The sequence below is a fragment of the Perna viridis genome, chromosome 11 (assembly GCF_037379345.1).
Source record: "Perna viridis isolate PV_CMFRI_1.1 ecotype Kerala chromosome 11, ASM3737934v1, whole genome shotgun sequence".
Lineage (NCBI taxonomy): Eukaryota > Metazoa > Mollusca > Bivalvia > Mytilida > Mytilidae > Perna > Perna viridis.
In genome coordinates this window covers 6,428,211-6,451,092 of record NC_142455.1, presented here as the reverse complement: position 1 = coordinate 6,451,092, position 22,882 = coordinate 6,428,211, and the positions used below count along the sequence as shown (strand labels likewise).

General features: G+C 32.2%; 1 pseudogene across 1 annotated transcript; it reads left to right on the top strand.

The window, feature by feature from the left end:
* Window positions 1-5,151: 5,151 nt before the first annotated feature.
* Window positions 5,152-22,458, top strand: LOC148602753 (uncharacterized; annotated as a pseudogene). Its single transcript, XR_015916577.1, has 15 exons — window positions 5,152-5,221; window positions 7,274-7,475; window positions 7,728-7,861; window positions 8,675-8,825; window positions 9,797-9,933; window positions 10,949-11,084; window positions 11,775-11,870; window positions 12,993-13,129; window positions 14,497-14,588; window positions 15,264-15,348; window positions 16,240-16,311; window positions 17,064-17,159; window positions 18,260-18,418; window positions 19,837-19,932; window positions 20,935-22,458. The product of XR_015916577.1 is annotated as an uncharacterized LOC148602753 (transcript).
* Window positions 22,459-22,882: the final 424 nt, after the last annotated feature.

The window sequence follows — 22,882 nt, the reverse complement described above, 5'->3', positions numbered from 1 at the left end:
CACAATCATTTTAATGAACACTTTCCACTGTACTTATTGATTGTAACCGTTTACAAATTATGATTGCAACAAAGTCACAAATATTTCTTTAGACACGCCTCTATTATATTACGATCATAGCGTACTATTAAAAAACAGATAGAAATTATTAATATTTTGGTCAAACGTTCGACTATTCTATCGACAATCCAACGTATAAGAGGGTGTAAAATGTGTTGTTGGTAAACAAATACATATGGCTTCATAACTGGTAACACTGTTTTGGTTTAATTATTATGAATTACCAGGTTTTTAATTATAAAAAAATATCTTAGAAAGGGGAACTGAATAGAGAACCTAATAACCCCATTATATGATGCCTGATGGTTCTCGGCCAAACATTGAATGACATGATTACGCTAACAAATCAACATTGAAATGTCATTCACAAAGATTGAAATATGTTTCAGACGACTGTGATTGTTCATATTTTGTTAGACTTTCGACCTAGCGCGGCATTTTCACAATGATAGAATAACATGTATGCTGTCTCATGATGTGACGTCATGACGCGATTCCGTTGGTTTGTTTATTTGTAAAGACAGTTCAATTTTCGTTTTTTTTTATTATTATAAATTCTACTTTTTATTAAAAAATTATATGCTTTTATTTAAAATATGATAGTTGAAACAGTCGTATCTTATTGTAAAAAAAATTGTATATATGGTGCAGGGCGATCAACTGTACCGGTGCAATAATTGTGTCTGCAACGGAAGATGCATACCTTTCCTCCCGTTTTCTGTCACCTTATTATTTTTGTGGGCATGGATCTCCCGTAATAAATCAGCAACAATTTTGTGACTCGGACTGTTGAACAGAAGGAACCACTAAACTACTGACTAACGAATGGTTCAACGTGTCATAGTTTTCCTTTTCTATTTTGTCAACTCCGCAGAAGTTTCTAAAAAGAAGATGACGTTTATCCTGCCGGTGCCACTAGTCAATGCTCCCAGTTTTAGTGGAGTCCGAGTTGTTTATTTAATTTTATTGCTTTGTACGTTTTATTTTGTTTATTTCATAATATTTGTTGTATGTCTCTGTTTTCCCAGTCGTCTTGTCACTGTCCCGGGATTACGTTCTGTTGATTTCCTCTAAAATTTCGGTTCGTTCCTTTGATCACTCTTTGCCGCTAAGAAATAATAATTATAAACGAGAGTGGTAGACTTAATTATGACCAAGATATATCTTTCATCTTAACAGGGTTCTAAAACCCTTGACACGTGTGTCACCTTGCGACTGACAGGCAGATGTTGAACTTCGTAAATTATTGAAATATGCATTTCTTTTGTCTTATGAATTTTGAAATATATATATATGAGGAAGTTGACGCGTGCACAATTTCAACAGAGAGTTTTCTTTATGAGAGCTTTATTGGTACATACATTTTTCTTTCGGATTTTTCGGATCAAAATTTTAAAAAATTACAGAAAATATTTATTACGAGGAACCATCAGGGCGAGAAGTAATCACATGGCATTATTATAAACAGATGAAAAACAAATTAAAAAAAACTTGCATAACTTCTACCCATCCGTCCTTTAACACTTCATTTGCAAGGATTTCCTTCCGATAATTTGGATAATTTACAAGTCAAAATGGTTGAAATAAAGACCTGAACAATTTAATTGCCTTGAATGGGAACATATAAAACATGTATGTAAATAATTTCAACCCTACACGACAAAACATAATTAAATATTTATGAGTTATTCGTCGATTCGGGTCATCAGTACAATTTATTTCGGACTACAAATACAAATCAAGGGAAATCTCATTTTCTTGGGAACTAAATTTCGTGGTTTTGTGGACCCACGAAAAGCACGACAATTGGTACTCCACAAACATTATTACTTTCACAGAAATGAAAAAAAAACGGTAGCCGTAATATGGTAAAGAACTACAAGATGTGGGCAGGGTTAGGATTTGTAAATACAAATATTATTTCTCATATAATGACTACTGCTTGTTTCGTTCTTCGAAATTTTATATTTGTGAAAAAAAAAATACGTAAGAATTTGAAATTTATAGTAAATAATGATCTAAAATGCATAAGTAGTAGAACATATTACAATCCTTAGTATCTGATTGGTTACTTTACTACACAGATATTAATAACCCCCTCTAATCTGTTGGTTATGTATGTCTTTTATACATTACGAACGGTCAACAAATTACTACATGAATAAATTTTTACGCCGCCGATCAAAATATTTGACAAACATATCTTATTAAAGCGAGAAAATTTGTTACAAAATTGTTTTTCGATCGATATAATTTCAAGATGATTTTAACCAAAAAACATCTCAACAACGTTTGTATATACTTCTTTTACAATGAAATAAACCAATCAAATTATGAATTCAAAGTTCAGTTATCTTTCATACTTTATTCTCAACATATAAGAGTTACATATAGTTTATTACTTTGAAATGAAAGTTCTGTATTTAAATATATATATATACTGATCATTTAGACATTCACCTGTCCATCAATAACAACAAATAATATGACCAGGAAATGCTATTTTTTAAATGGATTATGAGATCTACTGGGGTCAACCGGATGTAGTTTCATCTAAGTGCATATAACTGTTAATGACCTTCTCAAAGACGTATAAATCGCGGATATAGATTTTAGTTATGTGTTTTTTTTTCTTTTACATTGAATAATGTAGCTTACCTTAAGGAATGGATTTGGCCTTCCTAGATGAAATGACGAACACGATATGAACTAACCTAGTTAATTAGACAACAGGCTAAGAGCAGAAATTAAATATGATTTTATCTCCTTAATATTGTAAAGGTTATCATCAGGTTAAGGTCTTCATTTAATCCAGGGAAGACCAAGTCTATTCCATGAATTTTGCTGTATTTCTCGTTGTAACCATCATTTATGACAAATGGTACTTCATAACTTCAGTTAATTATTTATCTTTTTTTTTATTATTATTATTTTATTATTTTTTTCTTAAGGTCATTCATGTAATTTTGAAAATAAAAATTGTTAAAAATAGCAAAATTAAATACATCATATGTTGTCGGGTTTCTACCTTTCGTCAAGTTCGGGAAACCATGAAATTAATGTTGAAGGCTACTTTCTGCAAATTCCAACTCCTCTGAAATACTGGTGAAAAGGTCAATGAGACAACATTCAGATTGAAATATTGCTAAAAGATGCATGGTTTTCTGGGGTGATGAGGGGAAAATATCAGTGACATTCAAATTGAAAATATTGTAAAAAAACGTTTTTCTGGGTTATCATTTTGAGATTATCATTCAACTATGAACAATGGAGGAATATGGAGTAAATGTATTACAAGTCTAATGTTTTCGGTATAATAAAATACTTATAGACTGGGTATTCGGGAATACGTATATACTATTGAAAACCAATTTGTAATATGTACAAAGTATTGCAACGAGAAAACTTTATTTTTTAGATTTATTTTACGTTTTAAGAACCATTCTGTGAAAGAGTCAGGCAACACCTTTTCCTTGATTCGGACTTTTTGCAACAAATATATAAGACGTGCAGAAATAAAGCAAACAGCTATTTGATGTATCCTGAAGCATAGTTACTGCTTTGTTACAGCGAATTTCAACTACATTTTACTTATCAATATCTTAAAAAGGCAAACTTTACAAACACCTTGATGGTTATTTACGTAGGTTATAAGTTATAATTGTTTGACAACAGAGAAATGTTTACATGATTTTAAGTAAACTACTTTGATATTTAGGATAAGAGTATGGGTGGTATCGATACAGATTTAAAATTTCTAAACAAAATACATCAAAAACTATTTAGAAATTATCATCTGTGCATTCTGGGAATATATATTATATTTTATATAAAATAAGATTAAATGCTTGATTTAAATACAACCTGAATATTTATTTTTTATATTTTCGTGGATGAAGGTGTTTGTAGTTATATACAATGTTTCAGATTATTAAACTACTGGATGAATTTAAGTAGCACTTCAGCTAAGAATCATGCGAAATGCGATTCATGGGTAAAAAGCCTACATATTTTTATTATTGATATTTTGTTTGAATCGCCATAGAAAACAGAAATTAACATTCAGTTTTTCATATAACCCGTGTTCTTAGGATATAAAATTGTATAGAATGCACTGTAGATTTCAAAATTAAGGGAGATAGCTTTGTAAATGACACCCAAATACAATAGAATCTATTGGATTTTCAATGTTGATTATCTCCTAAGAGCGGGAAGATTTGATAGTATAGACCCATAAAACAACTTAATAACAAAAAAATATGTCGCCTTTTTTGGGGTGTATCACATTTTTCAGATTTTGCATGATTCTTACTAAGACAGTTACAAAATTGCCACTTACAGGCATGTAACTCTCGATGAGATAATAATATATTGTATTATTTTCAAATTGGGCACCTTCAGGGTGAATGACATTCATGGACTCAATAAACTTTATAAGACTCGGTATATTGTCAATTGTTCTATTAAAAGATATTTGTGTATCACAATCTTTGTATCTTTTTTATGCAAAATGCAGGGAATGATACAGTGCGCCGGAAGGTTTATCATTTCATATAGAGTATTCATGTCAGTCAATCATAAATGATAAGAAAAAAGAAAATTTTCAAGGCATTCAATGTGAGAAAAGTCATATTAAATACTTGTGTCTGCTGGATGTGTACATTCAATAATTGTAATCAATCATAATTAGTAAACAGTACGTAAAATAAATGTTTTGAAATAAAGTACGGAAAATTTGTAGTGTCATGAGTAGATAAAAATAACCCAGAATAAACAATTGAAGGTAAATATGATTTAAGGAATGACTGTTATACTTTTTCAATATTGCTGACGACGACCCATCACAAATTTTGGCCTATGAGATGATGGACAAAATTTTCGTCCAATCAGAAAGCGTGTTACTTTTTAAATTTAATTATTAGTTTCTATTCAGTGTTAAACGGAACAATTTATTCTTGACTGACGAATATATGTATAAGCGAGTTAAAATACAGCTTTCATATCCGGAATTTAAAAAGAAATGTTTTAATGTTTTACTTTACCTTCGGACCGGATATATACATATAAATATATTCCTCAGATCATAAAACATTTAACATTTTTAATACACAACCTTACGTCGTGTCATCAAACAGTAAAAGATATTTTAATATAACTAAAGGTATGTACCTTATGATTTGTTTAGATTGTGTTGAAATAATTAGCACAAGAAATGAAAATGATATTTAATTTCTATCGGTCATTCAAAGGTGTTGCACAAATTCTTATTCCAACAGTTTTTTTTTATCCTAATCCGATTTGTTTTGCCTCGACTGTCGTTGCTTAAGTAAGTCCAATTATTGTTTTGTCCTGATAAAATAATCAAAATAGGGCACTCTATGGCACTTTATGGGTTTAAACAAGTTAAAAAAATGGTGTCAAATCATTTATATGAGTTATTATTTTACTTAAGTACTTCTCTGTCTAAGATTCAGGCAAAATGTGTAAAAGATTTGCCACATAAAAAAACGCGGCGATTTTAGCGATTTTATTGCATTATCCAGATATTTTCACCTCATAACTCAAGAAATTACTGTCAAAGTATCTGTTAAGTTTGCCTTTAAAGATATTGATAGGTCAAATTTAGTTGAAATGTACTATGAAAAAAGGCGGGAATTTTTTTCACCCTTTTTCCTTATATAAGCAGTCAAATAATATCTACGTCACAGATGCTTCAGGATAAATGTAAATAATTTTTACAGTATGTTTTCTAGGTGTATTGAATATATCTGTGGCAAAAAAGACCAAATTGAGAAATATGATATGCCATCCATTGCCTGACTCTTACACAGAATGAAATTTAAATATTGATCAAGTTTTTGCTTTCAAGTAGATTAGTTTGTACAAGTTTAAGTGCTTTTAGACACCAATTAGGCAAGAGAATCTGTCAAAGAGTAATCAAGGGAACAAAGATTCTAAAAGAAATCAAAAGAATGTAATCCAGGGACAATGACCAGACACATGCAACATAGAACATAAAATAATCAAAATAATACATAAAAAGTAACAAAAGTAAACGAGGAACTCGGACTCTACTAAAAACTGAGAGTATGCACCAGGTTTACCGCTACGTGAGGCGTCCTCAGCTTTTCTAGAATCACCCGCCGAGTTGCTCATAAAAATCAAATCCAGGTTAGACAAAAGAGAAAAGGAAAACTATGACACATTAAACAAATCAGTTTTCATAGTGCTTATGGATACACTGTTACGATCCACGAGTCAATGCAGACGACCCTAAGACTTCTCTAGTGATTACTTCAATCTTGTTGCAACATTACCCTGTTCATTTTTCTAGCATTCTATTGAAAAAATTATAAACAAATCCAGTGATGCAGATATCAAATAGTGGTTTGTTCAAATGAAGAAGCATCCTTAAGCGATTTAATAGACAGATCGTTGGGGTTTCGATATGCATGTTTCTGACTTTTCCCCTTTTTGCCTTAATCTTAAAAAAAAAACTTACACTTGAATTGGAATGCTGCACAGGTAACGAAAGTCATGCCCAGTTTAACACGTGCTTTACGGTTCGCTGTTTATGTTTCCATATATTTTGATAAATTTTATCACATATTTCATTGAATCAACATCGACTTGCATATGTAATAAAGGGATTGTTTGTTTATGTTTTCTTCCCATAAGATGAACGGACTCCTGCAAACACTTTACTATGGTGAACGATATCTTTCAGATAATACCGATAAATGGCACTACCATTTTTAAACAATGAATAAGGAAATGATTTCCATTTTCAAAAACCAAAAGAAATTGTGAAGAATTACTGAATGATGACGTCTTATATTTTGCATAAAAACATTTTTTTTTATTGATAAACAGATTGTCAAATTTTACCTTATGTACATAAGAAGTATAATAGGATGTGGGATCTCTATAACTTACTAAAGTATTACTGTATAGACATATACCATGAACCGCCAGGATCAACAAATATTGCAGGGATGCATATACATATATAATCAAGACTAAGGTACACGTAAACTCTGGAATCGATGCGAGTCTGTTCATTTGCGATTCATAACTGAATCATAAAAAATATATTTCCATACAAATTTAGTGGTGTCGCCAATGGTGCATCTTTTTCCTATTTTCACGGACAGAGTAGTTGATAATTACAATCTTGCTATTTAAGGATCGTGATATTGTTTTTGTATTTTAGATGGGAGGTGGATCTAGCACTGATAGTACCTCAAAGCCAGGCTGGAGACCCGGTGGGAGTACTGGTGGTAGATTTGGAAGAAACATCGATCAAAACGAAATGTCGGATGAGTGCTACGAAGCAAGACAAAACGTATATGCTGCTCGAGAAAAACTACTTCAGGCGTTAAAAGACGAATGCCAAAAATGCAGTGGCCAGATAGGTAGTTGGTTGTAAAAGCACATTTAACTGTAAAAATTTTCGTGCTTAAATGCAAATTTATAATTAGTTTATATTTCGATTTGATAAAAGAAATCTCCAGAAATATTTCATTTTATTACATAGGAATGCTGAAAAATTATATGGTATAAATTCGTAGCCAAGTGAAACAAATGACAAAAAATGTTGTGTACAAAAGTGTTGTACATTATATGACAAAATGAATTAAAACTCGAGTTTTTTTTTGCAACTTCAGACTTTAATGAAGAAAATCCCAAGGTCGGTGTAGAGGAAAGTGGTATAGATGTTACAAAATATAAATACCCCTTCACTAACATGGTGTGTGAGGGAGGAGGAATTAAAGGTTTAGCCTACTGTGGAGTTGCAAGAGTTAGTATTTCATATTTTGAAGAAGAGGGATACATTATTGGCGTCGTCGGTGTATGTAGTGCATGAAATCAAAGCAATGCGTATAAACATTGGAAGTTAAAGGGTCTCACGTATCATAAAGATTTCAAGCTTTACAGTTACTGTGTAGCTTTCATATAGTTTTTTGTTTTTTGTTTTGTTTTGGGTTTTTTTTCATCTTTTGCAATTGATAAAGATAGTTTATACAAGTTCCGTAATGTATTAACAATAAAAGGAAACCACAATCAAATAAAAAGTTGTTAAACGGAAATTCTTTTAAATGAAACAGGAAACTACTTGTTTGATGATACTATTTACAATAGACCAACAATATAACAGTCATTCCTTATAATTTAATATCAGTATAGCAATACCAAGAGTAAATAACTGAAGAAGGTTAATGACGACACAGTCATACATAAAATTTGGTCAATGAGATGATAGACACATTTTTATCCAATCAGAGAGCGCGATACTTCTGAAATTAAATTATAATTCAATAACTTCATCACCACTCAAATGCAAATATCAAATATATCTATGCAAATAAATCAAATAGAACAAATAAACGAAACGGTTGTGTGAAAAACTATGGTCGAATGGGAAATATAGCCCGCAATACCAACAAATTAATTTGACAAAATATCAGCAAAGTAATTACAAAGAACGTTGTATTTGAATTGTCCTCCGCTTTTGTATTCACTGTTGTTCAAGTAATAAGAAACTAATGTTACTGCTAAAAACCTTTGTTTATAATTAATTGGAAACAATAAAATACATCAAACATGTTTTAAGGTCTTAGAAGAATGTGGTGTGATGCCTCAGCTCACTAGATTCGCCGGTACAAGTATGGGCTCCATCATGGCAATGTTGTTAAGTGTTGGATACAACTCGTATGATATTGAGAAAATTATGACCGAAAATAATTTGAACGACATTGCAAGAGGTAAGGTTGAGCTATACTGAAAAGTACATGTCAAAATCTTTATCACATGCTGTATCAACCCGAGGTCGACTCCTATATCACCCCAAGTGCCACCGGCCCGAGGGTGATATAGGTTGAAGGTTGATACCACATGTGATACAGATTTTAACATCTCATGTTCATTATATCATATATGTTAACCGTATTTCAAGTAAAGTCTGTGCATGTGAAGGGGTGCGAAATAAGGTATGTGATATAGGTCTAGGGGTATGATATACGGTATGCAATATATGTCTAGAAGTGTGTTATAGGGTATGCAATATAGGTCTCGAGATGTGACATGTTTTCTTTGCAAAGTAGAAGCTGAGAATCAACGATTAGAAAGGGAACATGATATTCATAATCTATACTCTACTTTTTAGAAATACCCACCTGTTTGCTCATGCAGTGTCGCATCCGATTTAAAACAAATGATGAAAACAACGACATTGCGAACATGTATATATCTTGTTGGGTGACAACACATAATTACGGTCGACTAGTTCAAAATGTTGTGAACAAGTTTATGGTGAAAATGGCCACATAAGTTCACACGAGGTGTTTAAGATGACGACCGGATAGTTTTCAAATGATGAATTATCTCTTATTGCGTCATTATTTTTATTATTATAATTATTATTAGTAGTAGTATTATCATTATTATTTTTTTTATTTCTCTTATCTCGCAGTTAAAAATTTACAACAACAAAAAAACACAAAACAAAACAGATGTCTATTTCTTGTTTATTTATTTATTTATTTATTTTTTGTTTCTTTGGTTTTTTGTTTGTTTTTGTTTTTGATTTTGTTTTTTTTTTTTGTTTTTTTTTTTTATTATCATTTTTTTTGTTTTTTTTTTAGTTTTTTGTTTTTGTTTTTTTTTTTTTTGTTATTTGATGATTTGCGCAAACACAATTTAGCATTGTAATCTTACACCATTATTTCTATTTTAGATGCTTCATATGGTTTTCTGAGCGTGATTCCGAACCTGATTAATTACTACGGTTGGCATCCGGGTAAAAGGATAATGACATTTCTTGGTACCCTTCTTGAGGCAAAAACCGGCAATGCAAATATAACTTTCGCAGAGGTAAAATAATAAATAATAAATCAAAGAGTAATCTAGGAAACCAGGGGTTTAGCGGTAATCAAAAGAATGTAATCCAGGGACAAAGACCAGACTTGAAAAACAGACATACACAAAAAAGAACACAAAGCAACCAAAATCATACATACAAAGTAACAAAAGGAAATGAGCAACTCGAACTCCACTAAAAACTGGTAGCATGGACCAGGTGCACCGGTAGGGTAAGCGTCCTCTGCTTTACTAGAAACACTCTCCGAGTTGCTCATAAAAAGTCAAGTCCGGGGTAGACAAATGGGGAAAAGAAAACTATGACCGTTGAATAAATCAGTTTTCATGGTGCAGATGGATACACCATAACGATCCACGAGTTCATGATGATGACCATAAAACTTCTGTAGTGATGACTTCAATCTTGTAGCAACATAACCCTATCCCAGAAGTCTATTTGTTAGAGTCCTAGCCCGATACAAAAAGTCTGCGTAGTTTCGTCAAGCTCTGGCATAACGTATGAGTTGTGATATGAACACTTCATACGCAGGTGCTGAAGGGATGAAAGGAAAGTTAGCAATTTTGAATGAAAAGTCATCACGTTTGTCGTAACGTTTGGTCAATAGTTTTCCTTTACCATCGATCTCTAAGTGTAGGTCAAGATATGAGGTTGACTTCACAGTGTCTGTAGTATCCTTTATCTCAAGTTCTTTTGGATAGATACGATGTATCAAATCCCCGAAATTAGGATTGTTTAAAAATAATACGTCATCTATATAGCGAAAACTGAGATTAAAGGATCTATCTAAACGATATTCTTTCAAGTATCTATAAATGGCTTAAAAGCCACAATGGAATCAAAACACAATTTTCTCAAGTTGAATACAAAAATCGAGTATTACTTTCTAATCCAAATGACTGTCATACCTTTATGTCTGACAAATCGGAATCGTAATATTTTGTTTGTTTATTATTATGTTTGTTTCGTTTGTTTGGTTTCTTTTCTTTTCTTCTTTATCTCATTTTATAGTTATACGAGAAAACTGGAACTGAGCTATGTATTGTTGTTACAAATGTCAATACCATGACAGAGGAATACCTTCACGTAAAAACAACACCAAACATGCCGGTAGCTCTGGCAGTGCGCATGTCCATATCAATTCCAGGTAATATTTCATATACTCAAGGTACATTAAAGTAGATATTATTTAAAAAATCGTTAGTTCGGCTAAAGAATTATAAAATCATGTCGATTTGTGAAGAAGCAAGACATTTTTAATGAAAGTAAAAGTATAAGTAAGGCAACATGTTTTGGGACTGATAATACCGACTAGACAACCAAGAGAGCGAAATAAAAACTATTAATAACACAATTTAACTACAACTGCCAATTGGGTGTAAATTAATATATAAATAAGGGTATCGACGTATGAAAACAGTAATGTCACGGGATGTATATTCAAATAATCTACTACTCGCGTTATTTAGTGTGTACCACATATTCAGCAATCTTCTACTATTATAGTTGTTATGCAGTCTTAGAATAATATGCTCCCTGTATAAATCAACATTTGTAATTATCCTTGTATTGTGTACCATAACCCGAGTCCATTCAGTGTATTGGGTTTGATGTATCGTGTTCCGTGGGATTAGGAACTTTAATTGAGACAAGGAGTGTAGGCATTTTTTCTTTGACACACATACATGTTTAAGCATTCATTGTACAAGATGAACTCGTCCATGTGTATTGAATCACGTGTTGCATTCGTTATGTGCAAAATGGAATTACAGTGCATTGAATTTGTTCTGATATCAAAAATATGTTTGATTGTATATGTATTTTTATATATTTTTAGGTTTTTATCAGGCTGTCAAGCACAAGTTGTTGGGTAAAGAAAACTATTATGTGGACGGCATGTTACTGTGCAACTTTCCTATCCAATGTTTTGACGGTACATAACTATTTTTCAGTTTTGTTCAAAATTTATTGTTTTTATTATATTTCCTCGAAGGATCATATTTTTGTCAAGTCTGAACATGTTGATGCATTTTCAAGTCAAGAAGGTAAAACTTAATATTTATTTTAAGAAAAAAAAGTATGTTAGCTTCTTTTGTAACGGGGATAATTCTCCTTTGTAGACGCAGTGAAAATTTCGATGACATTGTTTTTGCTCTACTCTTTTTTCATATTCGTGTTGAGGGTGCTTTTTAAAGTATGTGGATAATAATTGATTGAACAAAAAAACGAATAATCAATTGGTGATCGAGTAATGTATAACACTGAAAAACTTCAATTCAAAATTCAAAACTTCAATTCAAAATTCAGACACTAGCAATGGCAACGCCCTTCATTGGGCAGCAACGAAATGTTCATGAAATCATAGTCCTTTCTGTATAGAGATCTGTATTCAGGTGACAACCGCACATTTCGTTACCACTGAAATCAGCCAAATCAAGAACGATAACATTTGCAAAGTGATAAGTTCATACCTTGCGTATACAGTATATATTTTTGACCTCTAAAGAGCAGCAAACGCATGTCAAACTATACAAGACAGGCAATTTGTTTTGATACTGTTACTGAATTAGACTCCTCAAGCGTTCTTTCCACGATTGATCATATTTTGGTTGTGCACGATAACCAATTGATTATTCTATTTATAACATAGATTTTCTTTATAATTTATCAATATTTTTAACATGAATTTTTGATTTTGTGATTGGCGGATTGATATCAAAGTTGTGACGTCTGGCGGGAGAAATTCCGAGAGTGAAATTACCGAATTCGTTTCACAGTGTGAATTATCAATATTTATTACACTGGCACGTTCGATAAAAACTCTGCTATCTATATGATACAAGTACATTTGGTGAGCTTTTGAAATGCATGAACCACCCCTGTCAGATGACTTCTTTTTTAAATGCTATTAGAAGGGCCTGGATACTGCGATTACCTATATTTATGAACAGTATTCAACCAGTTTAAGAAACCTTTTAGAAGTGAATTAATAGACTATTCAAGATAACAGTTATATCCAGAGACATGTATTTTTTTTCACCTTATCTATTTTTAGGCTGGTGGTTGTCAATGAAACCTAGAGACAGTTTCTTAGAACGTCTTCAGCCTATTGATGATTTAACCAATCTAATGGATAGAAATAACAGATTTAAACGTAGAAAAAATGATAAGAGTACAATAGGATGTGCTTTGGTTTGTATACCTCTTTTAGTAGAATCAGAATTAGGGGGTACGCAACACTTAAGGGAAAAAAACTCTGTAAAATCAGCAAAACGTTTTATACTGTAACATTCTGATATCAAACTCAAATTCTAGTATAACGTGCTCCAAGCTGTTTAGACCACGCCCATGGTAAAAAACAAAGTGGTAAACACATAACAAACATTTAGTACAACAAATAGAAACTAATCCTTAATTCCGATTAGTATTATGGAGAGAAACATATAATTATCTTTTACATAAATCAACTCATTTAAGGACAATAACTTTTGAAAAATGCCCGTTTCGTACACAAAGGAAATATATTTTATATCAAACGTACAACAAGCGAATAACAAACAAAGTCTGATTAGTGGTCGGAACTTGTTCTCAGAAATGAAATAAATGTGATGAATTATTTATTAAATACTAGTCTATATAAAAATCAGACACTGCGCGTATTAAGTGATACATGGTGAAGGAAACCCATCGAACAGATAATGCTTTTTCAATTTACATATGCTATATTGTTTTCATGTAACAGTTGTCTTTTCCATATTTAGATCTGTACTTTCGATAAAATCATACATTTTTTGTTGTGTATGTCTGTTTTCCATGTCTGGTCTTTGTCCCTGGATTACATTCTTTTGATTACCGCTATAACCTTGGTTCCCTTGATTACTCTTTAATATAATCAACTTATCGAGCAAAACCAAGGACGGTAACTCTTGCAAGTGTAATCAAGGGAATTAAAGTTCTATTCATGTACAATCTATATGAATTTTATTTCAAAAGAGCAACACCCAAATGAAAATATGTGACTGGTTAAGTAGTTTGTAAGAGTAATCAAGGGAACCAAGATTATAGCGATAAATAAAGAGTAATCAAGGGAACCAAGGTTATAGCGTTAATCAAAAGAATGTAATCCAGGGACAAAGACCAGGCATTCACAACAAAAAACATAAAGTAACTAAATCATACATACAAAGTAACAAAAGCAAATGAGCAACTAGGACTCCACTAAAAACTTGGAGCATGGACCAGGTGCACCGGTAGGGTAAGCGTCCTCTGCTTTTTTAGAAACATCCGCCGAGTTGCTCGTAAAAAGTCATGTCAAGGGTAGATGAAAGATTGAAGGAAAACTATGACACGTTGAACAAATCAGTTTTCATGGCGCAGATGTAATTGTTTCTTAATACGAAATAAATGTGAATTCGTTGGATTTTCGACACGAATGAATCACTTCATGTCTAACTTTTGATAAATTTACTTAAATGCATGGCCTCCTATCTGACATGGGTATAAAATTTTCTACTATACAGTTTGAATAATTGTTTATGGCAAAACTTTGTGTTTTACAGTATTCTAACGATGAAATAGATTACCTGAGAAGAGATGTTTTGGAAAATTCAGGTGTACCACGAGGACCACTACCAGATACAAAGCTTGCGAGGTAAATGTTTACTCATAAATATTGCCTCAGTGAGCTATGTAATTTTCAACGAATCATCATTTTTTCCTTTCAATTGACACTGTAGTTCTAATTGTAATAAAAATTACCGACGTACCGGAGATTACAAGGTGTTTACCGGTAAAACCTTTTCCTGCGGTGCCTTATGACCATTTGTGAAAAGGGTTATTTTGTTGTCCGTTCAAATGTTTGCATGCATAGTTATTATATTTTTGTTTCTCCTATGGTTTTTATGTATGTCAGCATTTTTCCATATAAAATTTATGTTGTAGGTATCAAGTCTTTCAATATCACACATGCATGACATTGACATTAGAATTAAAGGGTAACTGGCCTAATAAACATTCCTGTTCTTTCCATAGTTGATAAACAAATATTTTTAAATGTTTTTAAAATTCAGAGTAAAGATATTTCTGTTTTTCAAAGGTATTTAACATTTCTGTGTTTCCATGACGACACCTTAGCTATACTTTGCGTGCGATACATCAATACACTAAACCATTATAGGACTTCGAAATTGGTCTATAGTAAGCTTGTGTTCGGTTTCCCAGTGTTTAAAATACATTCAAATTGACAAAAAATAGATTTTGAAAATCGTCTGATAAAGACTTTTACGGAATATTCAGCAGTTTAACTGTATAAATATGTTCTCTGTAGAGCATGGGCGAAGGCAGAAGAAGAAAAACTGCCTTTTAAAAAAGCATACAAAGAAATTGCCGAAGCAACAACTGCGTTTATGGAGGTAAGTGGACCATTCATGTCACAATTAAGTGGCACTCTAGCTAAGAATCATGCAAAATGTGATTCATGGTTGAAAAGCCTACATATTTTTATTTTTGATGTTTTGTTTGAATTGCCATTAACAGAAGAAGTTAACAGTCATTTGTTTATATAAACTGTGATCTTAGGAGATAAAAATTATATCGAATGCACTGTACATTACAAAATTAAGGGAGATAACTCAGTAAATGACACGTTATGCATAAGAATCTATTGGATTTTCAATGTTGATTATCTCCTAAGAGCAGGCAGATTTGAATGAATAATTATACATTTCATAGTATAGACCCATAAAACAAACTTATTTAAAAAAATAAAAATATATAGGCTTTTTGGGGTGTATCAGATTTTTCCGATTTTGCATGATTCTTACAAAAACCGCTACTTAAATCTTTGTTCGAAAATTATTTATTTGAAATTAAAAATATCATAGATATTTAATTTCATTATCTGAATATTGTATTATTATTATTATTATTATTATTGTTATTATTTTCTAATAAAATACGAGGAAGTAACATATTTGATGTAAACATTTTTTTAACATTCATGGCTAACAACTATTTCATATCTTCCCAGGATTCTAAAAAAAATCTGTTGCAAATATGCATTTTTAGTGGAACAAATAATACCATTTAGAAAGACTTTACATAATAAAACGTAAGTATCATCCGAATTAATGAAAACACAAGCAGACGTTCCGGCATTTGAAATATGTACCTATTTAGAAAATGGAATTCAGAAAAAAAAAGTTAATGTTTAAACAATGGAAGTTTATTGTTACTCATAGCTATGTAAAGAAAATATGGTCTGAAAGTTGTATCACATTAAGTTCTTGAACTTTTACATTTAGTGTATAGGTGAGAGCAATAGGTGCGGAAAGACTAAGATTTCCAAAAGTGAATTTGAGAATGCATTCACAGCGGTGAGTTTTAATGGCACCTAAGTATAACTACAAACAAAATGGCTGTTTGTGTCATGCTTAATGTACATTTGACATTTGTAACGCCCTTAATTCATGTCTTTGTATCTGGGATTTGAATAGGAGAATATTACGGTGCTTAATTTACATTTTTGACGTTTCCTTGATTTAGTAATACACCTAATCTCAAACATTTTTCAACTAAACTTAAGTTATAGTGAGTTCACTAGAATATCAGATATTCAAATGTATATTTTTGTAAACCTGATACATCTATGTATACCTACATACACCTGTATGGTCGTCACATTTCCTGTATTTGATGCATTACTGATTTTTTCCGGTCTGTTTTCTTTATATACGCAGTCAAACAAATCTACGTTACTGATGCTTCAGGATAAATTTAAGGAGGTAGACCTTGAGTAAGGGACAAAACTCTTGAAATCAGTGATATGTTTGCATCATATTCAATTTCACCAAAATATATCAAGCTTTCATTTGAGAGAGAATGAAATCCATCAAAGTTATTTTGATGCTTACATGAGATTGATATAAAATGATGAATACAAACATTCCAATGATTTGTAAGATTTGTGTCCCTTATTCCAGGTTTACCTCCTTAAACAGCTTTTCATTTGTTTGCATGATGTATTGAAAATATCTGAAGCATAAAATACCAAATTGGGAATTACTACTTAATTAGCAGTGTTGCATCTGTTCAAAGTTCAATAAACATGTCAAGAAATGTTTGTTAGGAGAAGTTCAGAAAAGAATACAGTGATCTACTATTTGGAGAAGACTGTGATCCACTGACAGCCTTTAAAGCAGTTGACAAAAATGGGAATGGAGAGGTATTAAATACCATTTCGATAACATAAATAATAATTAATAAAATGCCCCATCACAATGAGTTATAAAGTTTCAATGTACAAACACCATTAACAAATGTGATTAAGTGTGCCACATGAAGGAAAATAAAAACGCAAAGATTTTATTGCATTAAAGTTAATTTATATATACTGGGGATATATATATGAATAATACTCACATCTGCTGTAAGAAAAGGACATTTAGAAACAGGATTTTATCGTTGCAAGAAAATGTATCAATCATCTTTATACCAAAGGTCGTTATCATGACATAACCTATCTCTCTGATATCTTTAAAATGAACATTGTGTTATATGTAATGTACATGGCTCATGACGTTCGTGGGAAACGTTAATAGATATACTCGGGAATATTGATTTGTGCAGAATTGTCTTCAGCCAATCAAAATCTGATTATCGTGCTTGTATTGGGATGGGTATTCCTTTATTGTCTAGAACAGGTTATGTTTGCGAGTAAGTTTGTTATAACAAGATGTAATTGGCAAGTGCTACCGACACAGTTATAACCCAAATAACGCCAAGTAGCCCTTCCCCCGCACATTCTGTGTTACAATTTTGTTAGAATTTACACCTGTCCTGTGGTTCTGCTGAACTATTTTGGCTTTTGGCTTTTAATACACATATAGTCATATCAACTTTTAAAAGAGAGAAGGAGTGATCACGAAAAAGTACTCTAACTCTGCCATACTTTTGCGCCAGTTCCTAAAATTTTTGGCTTCTGTATGTCTTGTTCCGTTTTCACGTTCAATTTACTTTATGTACCTGGAGTGTATAGAAGCAACTGCGTAGCTGTATGTGTGTATAATTTTGTTTTGGAGCCAGCTGCAGCATACCTAGTAATACAATGGTTTCCTCGTCCTTAATTGAGGAACATTGAGATGACAATTCCATCCTTGTGGGGCAGTTATCGCTTTGATATATTCAAAATATACGTTCTCCTACATATATATATGTATTAAAACGACAATTAAGAATTGAGTAAAAATTGACAAAGATTCTTGATATCGATTTCCTTCCGTTTTACGCTACTTATGGTTTCATTTTTCTTCCTGTATTTGTTAGGTAACATACAACGAACTTATCAGTTTTGTGGAAGATCTTGGAGTGTGTATAAGCGAAGAATATCGTGATAATGGCAGAACGCAAATACCGAACTTTCTTGGCTTTCTTTCAACAATTATAAACGCCCTCGGATTCTACGTAATGAAAATATACATGAGGGTAGGTTTATAGAGTTTAAGAGTAGAGGTATATTGCAATCATCTTATCTGTCTGTCCATCCTTGAGTCTGGTAAACTTTTTTTATAACAGATATTTCTCAACTTTTATTTACGGAAATGCTTAGATATCTGGTATACTGATTTTGCATGATGACTGGTATCTTTGTACTTCGCCTATCCACTTACTGGTTACCGTACACTGTGGTTAAGCTTAAGGTAATTCCAAATTACCTGGAAAGGCTGGCTGGAAAGGAACAATTCATGACCAGACTATTCGACAATCACGATGATTTTCTGTTCATCGGTGACAACATTCTTTCAAAACCTGCATTTGTGTTTTTATCACAACTTATACCAAAAGTTCCTGTATCTACGGGACTTTTTGTACCGTGCCTGACGCCTTATAATAAGGCATCTGAAACACGGTTACGAGATTAATGTCATCACTGCGTTACTTTTATGGTCGTCTTCATGAGCTCATGGATCGTTAATGTATATCCATTCGCGCCATGGAAAATGATTTCTTCATCGTGTCATAGTTTTCTTTCCTTTCTTCTTTCGTTCAATCCGGACGTGATATTGTAGGAGCTGTTGGTGTTTCTAAAAAAAGCATACGAAGTGTACCCTTCACATTCAACTGGCCCATGCTCCCAGACATGAATGGAGTCCGGTTGCTGATTTGCTTTTTTTCTTTATACGCGATATTTGGATTATTTCATGTCTTTGTTATATGGGTCTATTTTCCCTGTCTACAGTCTTCAGTTTTTATACTTGGATTATGTTCTTGACATTTAAACCCTGGTTCCCTTGAATTACCGTAATAAACATAAAACATCCAATATATTCGACAAAATACAAATCAAAGGTCCTTATATGATACATGTAAGCACAAAAACATATTATAATTAAAATTAAATATGTGAATCTTTAAAATATGCTGCTATGTGTAAGTTGTGCATTAAATGCGCATACATTATATGATATATTGTTGTTTCATTTAAAGTATCTCATAACTTTATATTAAATGACTGTTTACTGTCTCTGTTGAAGCCTTAGGATTGCTTTTATGGTATAATAACAGTTAATTTTCAATATTTTGAACTACACATTATTGCATTTTTAAGACGTAAACAATTCAATTCAGAAAATTTAGTTGTGACAAAATAGGGAGTCGTCTGTTTTCCTGTGTATAATCGAAGAGGATTTTCAAATTTATCATTGTTTTTATCATATATTAAAACCCCATGAAAGTCAGACCAACACACGATTTTAAATGATGATTGAACACTGTTCAAAAGTGAAAAGCTCAAAAATCTTAGACGCTATCAATTATTACTTCATATTTTGGTCCTATCCGAAAACTCTTGAGTGTGAAATGTTATTTAACCGATGTTTTATGTTTGGGTGTGTTACTTTTAGCCTTCGGATGTTGACAGAACAGTGGGAATTAGAACTTGGCATATAAAATCGCTTGATTTTGATCTTGAACGAGAAGATCAAGTCTTTCTTATTGATGTAAGTATCTTCTTTTCTACCATAATGTTGATGTAGGTTACACAAAATCTCAATCAGAACATCAGGGAAGTAATGTACCGACTTTAATCCAGCAAGTGTGATGAATGTGTGGCTAGGAGATTTTAGAAAAAGTTCCCAATTTTTGAACAAATCCTGATGACAGCATGTTTTCAGGAACTAAACAACTTGGTGCTAAAAATTACCATTTTTTTTATTATTTTGTTTTGCTAAGTTCTATGAATTCTGTTTAGCTAACCTGGCCTATAGGATCCAAACTGCCATCACTTGGCATCCATCGTCGTCATCTGTCGACCGTCGTCCTCGTAGTGATTAATATTTTTTCTTCTCAAAATGTGAATTGTTTAAGAATCTTCTCAACTGACACTACCAGACCAATTTGAACCAAACTTAGTATGAGTATTGCATGGACATTCTGCATATAACCGATTGGGAATTTTTGATCCATCAAAAAACATGGCCGCGGTAACTAAAAATAGAACTTAGAAGTTAGACAGAAGTTTTGTAACTCCAAAACTATTAGGTGTATCTAAATTTTGACAGAGAAAAAGTGTTTAGTTTAATGAGATCAATCTGTTGTTAAGTTTTGGTGTACATATGTTCAGCCATGTTGCGACATCTTTTTTGCTATTTTTAATGCTTTTACTAATTTCTCCACAGAAACTACTGGACAGAATTCAATGAAAACTGATATGAATGTTCTCTAGGTTTTAGAGTTAGAAATTTTGATTATAAAAATTAATGTTGTTTATCAAGCCAGGTGACTCTTTAGAGTTTCTAGTTGATACTTAAGCCAAAAGACAAAAATGCCTAAGATTAGGTAGCCTTTCATAACACACATTTTTATTCTAGTTGAATAGATTAATACAGTGGATGATGCTCAAAGAATTGGTTTTCTTAACACTTAGAAATGATAGCATTGAATACAGGCCTAGGGCCTTTATTTTACAAAGAACTAAATATTTTATGCATTTGCAATTGTAGCAAGGGAAACGTTCAACAATCAAGTTCCTAGAAAACTTTGTAAAGAATGAAAAGCCTGATATGTTGTCCGATAATTACTGCACAAGTGAAGCCGACAGGTCCTAGTCTAACCAAAGAACAAATGAATGCATGAACTTAAATTGAATTAATCACTACCAGTCCTGGTTATGGACTACAGTTAATACATGAAATATATATATATATATGTATCTCTTCCTATAATATTCAGTAGCAGTCTTTATAAAAATCAGACAGTAAGTGATTCATGCATGTCAAACAATCACCAAATGCAGTTATAATTTTTGTTCAGAAACAGTTACTGTTCACATAGACAGCGCCTTTGAGATAAAAATCATAAAGATTGTACTTGAGATTGGCACTTTGCAGGAGTTATCGTCCTTGATGAAAAGGCATTGTTTGTTTTGAGGGTTTTTTCTACACTATGAATCACTTAACTTTTTGCATCGTCACAATTATATCTTGACTGGTACTTAATTACATATTAATCATTTGCTGTTGCCTCTACGGACTTCTTATACAACAACTCCAGTAAGGCTATGTCGAAAATGGTCACGATTGTTTGATCAATAAGTAAGGCCATGTGCTGCATATACTCTCTGGAAAGCATCAGTGGAGATTTCTTGTATATGACAAAAAGTACATCTTACCTCAGTAAGAAGTAATATGATATACTTAAAGTGTATTGCGAAGTTCATCAGGTGATGATCAGGTGAGGGTCACAGGAACTCATCATGTTTCTTTTGATTTTTCTCGCTGATCTTTTCTTAGGTGTTTAAAATTATACCTATGTAGTTGAAAGGTGTGTGAAACACAAATACATTTATTTATCTACGGAATAGCGTAGAGTACACAAGTTTGTATTTATTTTTATCTTATATATATTATATTAGAGAGAGTGACAGAGATATACAGAGACAAAGACAGACAGAGAGAGAGAGAGAGAGAGAGAGAGAGAGAGCGAGGGAGAAAGAGAGAGATTTGAGGTTATTGATTTTTCACTCCCTCAACGGGTATGTTGCTCTCACATTTATTGCAACACCGCCTGTGCTAAATTTTACGTTCTGTGCAACTGCTGTTGATGCTTCTAATGTATGTCTTGAAAATAAATAATACAATTGTGCATTGAAAGCTATTAACGGTTGGGTTTATATAAGGCAATAGAACACACAAGAATGTACCTACAGAGAAAAACCACAAACTAATAAGATATTTTATTGGAAAGGAAATATACTTATTTATATCGGACATAAAAACAAGAAACGGATTTGTAATTTAACAGTTAACAAAACAACCCAAACCACAGTTGTTGGTCATGTTTATACCAAACATGACCGAGATTTGGGAACATGCAAAATATTAAGTTAAGGCGATTAGCAAGTCAGTTAGGGTTGCTTAATAAGGAAATATTTAACATGTTATGATATCAGCTTCATTGATTGTATTAAGTAAGTATTCATGCCTTGTTCATTGTAAAAATATAGTGTTATTAAATGTGTATTTTCATTTTAATTCTTTATAAAGTCCAAGCAAAGTCGTATTGAGTGGGGGTCACCATATCGATCCAAGGCGCTGCAGAAGGCCAATACAGTTGATCGAAACCCAATTCCAAAAAGATAATGGCCTTTATACTGAATTTACTGGTCTAAATATAAATTTCGGGGTTTTTCATACAGGATTAACTTGTTTTTATATGGATTTAAGTTGGTCCACCCATAGTTGACAGTATCTATAAAAACCAACTTAAATTCATGTTAAGACTAGAAAATTCTGTACAAAGACCAGTATTTTTCCCATAAACAACAGTTGAATGAGCAGCAAGAAAAGTAGAAGACGCTTACCCTACAGGTCACCTGGTCCATGCTCCCAGTTTTTAGTGGAGTCCGAGTTGGTAACTTAGTTAGGTTACATTGTATGTATAATTTTAGTC